The sequence below is a fragment of the Myxine glutinosa genome, chromosome 14 (assembly GCF_964187855.1).
Source record: "Myxine glutinosa chromosome 14, kmMyxGlut1.1, whole genome shotgun sequence".
NCBI classification, from domain to species: Eukaryota; Metazoa; Chordata; class Myxini; order Myxiniformes; family Myxinidae; genus Myxine; species Myxine glutinosa.
The window spans coordinates 74,377,757-74,381,404 of NC_136274.1; positions in this window are offsets into that span (position 1 = coordinate 74,377,757).

Sequence of the window (3,648 nt, forward strand, 5' to 3'; positions counted from 1 at the left end):
CATAGTAAGATAGGCACTTAGACACACTCTTATATTAACCCCAACAGACGACAGATAAACGGGACAAAAGGCTGACTCACACGGGGATTGATGGCAAGGAAAGGCAGAATCGATGGCCAGCACAAGGTCAGGGACAGGATAGCGCGGCCCAAAAGATGCAGGAGGTCTCTCAGCGCTCGGAGGTAGTGACTTGCTCTTCTTCAAGCTGGGGGCGCATCTGACCTCACATCCGGTAAGTCGGCGCGTATATCCGGCGGGGAGTGACACGCCCTCGGCTCGTTAGCTCCGCCCCAGATGGAATCGGCACGTCGCTTCTCATTGGGTGCGTGCGGGGGGGTTACCGGCTCCGCCCTTGACGAGGGGCTGACAAGGAGCCCCTTCGTGGTAACCCCGTCGGAGCGCATGGTCATGGCGGCTAACCGAGCCGGTGTGAGGACGCACACTCCCCCCGCGCCGCGCCCCTCTGTTGTTGTAGTTGTTGTTGTAGTTGTTGTTGTTGTTGTTGTTTGGGGAAGAAGATGGGAGGAGGTATGGGAAGGTCCTAAACTCACTACTGGTGCCTTATAATCACATTCTGGTGCAACGAAGAGTCAGAATTAATGGAAACGAGTCCTTAACTGACATAGACTAAGAATAACTAGCAAGATGTCCGAAAGTTGTCTACGTGAGATGCGGTGGACCTGGGCACGACATTTAATGGGGGAAAGAGGGGAAGGTCGGTTCTACAGAGTGTTGTTTACAGACAATGGGACTAGGGAATGGGGGATTGGGGATAGTTGGGGAGTATTGGGGAAATAGGGGAATATTTACAAGCGGATATGGAGGCCAAATGCCATATACGCAACAATATATATATATATATATATATATATATATATATATATATATATATATATAATAATAATAATTCATTTATTTATATATATATATATACATATATGAGGAATATATACATATATATATTGTTGTGGAACTCCCGAAGCCCGTTCCCGTTACAAAGGGGGGGGGTTAAACCCATTTTTTCCCCCTGGGTCTTTGGGTCAACGAGGCCGAATCACCACTTCCGGAGCAAACGTGAAAAAGGGTATCTGGTCAACGTCGCATGTACCTTTAACCCACGCTAACACGAAAGCGGGGACCGAACCTCGCACAAGCCACGCTTAATCGAGTACGCCGAGCGGTATGCGTATCACGTGACTCGTGCCGTTACTTTTATGGAACCCGATTCGAGCGGTTGTATTCGTACCATGTGAAGCCAATGGATGGAAGGGACGAGAACGGTCAAATCAAAGGAATAACACAATTTATTATTATTTACAATGATCAGGATGAAGGAAAGGGGGCACAGAGCAGAAGCTTAATCAATCTTAACTTATTGGTTGTTCGACACCAAGTCAAACTGTTCGACACCTAGTTAAACCAATTACACGTGGCTCGTGCGAGGCTTGGTTCACCGCTTCCGTGGCGGCGCAGGTATTTAGGTACGAGCGAGACTTGGTCCTGAAACCCTACCTTGCATTTGCCCGGAAGAGGTGTTTCAAGTCTCTCGGTTCTGCCAAGCCCAGAAAGAACAAAGGGCTTAATCCCCCCTTTGTAAGGGTAAGAAGGGCGGCGGAAAACCGTAACAATATATATGTATATTATACAGTTGAAATATAGAGTTTGATATACAATTTTATTATACAGTGTGGTATATACAGGGTGTCCACAAAGTCGCGCATCATAGGCAAAACATTTATTTGTAAGGTTGACTGCATCAGTTGTTGAAAATGTGTCCCACCAATCTCAAAACTATAAATTTTGAATAAAGTTAATAAAATGGTATCGAATGAAGTTATAAAATCTGGAAAAAAAGCTACATTAAAAAATAAATACATTTGGTAAATTAAATAATTTCCTGCGATGCGTGCCTTTGTGGACACCCTGTAGATAAAATATACAGTTTGGTATATACAGGGTGTTCCAAAAAGATCTGGACAACTTTGCTTGTTAATATACTTAGTACCACAAATGCTACAACGATACCCTTCAGTTTATATGATACAGAAAATCATAACATTTTCTTTATTTCAGGTCTGGTGGTTTGATGTAAAAGATAATGGCGACTCTATCGGAGAAAGTTCAGTGCGTCGAATGGTTCATCGAGACAAGATCCGACACGCACGTTCAGTGTAATTCTGTACGATGTATGGAAGTAATCCTCCATCACAAACTAGTATCAGAGAGTGGTACAAGATGTTTAAAGAGACTCGAAGTTGTTAGAAACAGAAAAGTACCGGTCAACCGAGCATAAGTGCAGCAAACATTGAATGAGTGTGTGAATCATTTCAACAAAGTCTCAGAAAATAAATCCAACATGAATCCAGTGAACTGGGACTACCAACCACCACTGTACACAGGATTTTGCATGAAATACTGAAGCTTTATGCTTACAAGGTGCAGATTCTACAGGAACTCAAACCAAATGATGGACCCAAACGTAAGGTGTTTGCCTTGGAAATGCTCAATCGCATAAAGGATGACGGAGATGATCTGAAAAGGTCATGTTCACAGACGAAGCTTGCTTTCATGTACAGGGGAGGGTCAACCGGCACAATGGGAGGATCAGGGGCTCTGAAAGCCCCCACGTGGTCATTGAACACATACGTGACAGTCCAAAGGTCAATATGTGGTGTGGCCTTGTCCATGACCACTTGGTGGGTCCTTTGCCTTTATGGTGGATACAGTGAGCTCAACAATTTGCATGAACATGTTGGAATGATTCGTCTTCCCACAGAGTGAAGACCTGCAACCCGATATAATATTTTTCAACAGGACGATGCCCCCCCCCCCTCCCCTCATTGGGCCTTAGTCGGTCGAGCCGTCCTGAATGAAAATTTTCCATGTTGCTGAATTGGCCGAGACAGACCAACCGCTTGATCCCCACAATCACTAGACATAACCCCCTTGATTTTTTTCTGTGGGGGTTTGTCAAACCTTTTTTTCTACAACACCAAGATGGCAAACCTGCAGGATTTCCACTTTCAGACTTCCGCTTCCGGATCCTCCAGCGAGGTAGCGTCTTTCCGAGCTCTGCACGTCATCAAATATAAGTGTTTTTCCTGATCGTGTTTTTGTGAAATTTATACTGTTTATTTTACTGTGTGTTTCTCGTTGGATCTTGTTTTGTTAATGGTACAAACTTGTGTGCAATAGTCAGTTTTGTTTGTGCCTCGTTTTGGGCCTGTCCCTCGAGGCTTTCCGTCTCCTCGTCGGTCTTTTGTTTATTTACATTCATCCTTTCGCTGTATGTCCCTGTTCTCTACTGTTGTTGTGCTTGTATGTTTTCCTTTCTCTCCCCCTCTTGTCTCCCGCCCCTTTATTGTATGTTTTATGTGTCCGTGCATGTTTTCGTGTTCAATGTGTTAGCTATTGCACGACCCTCGACTCTGTATACAAAAGAAAAAAAGAAAAAAAAGAAAAAGTATCTCGTTCTCAGATCACAGCTGCATAAGCACTGGTGGACAAAACATGTTAATACGAACATGACAAGGACTCGTGCACCGCCTTGATATCATGTGCGCAACAAACGGAGCTCACATTGAGTGCATTAATGGGGTGCACAAAACTTTATGAGTTTCTGTATCATATAAACCAAAGGATATCATT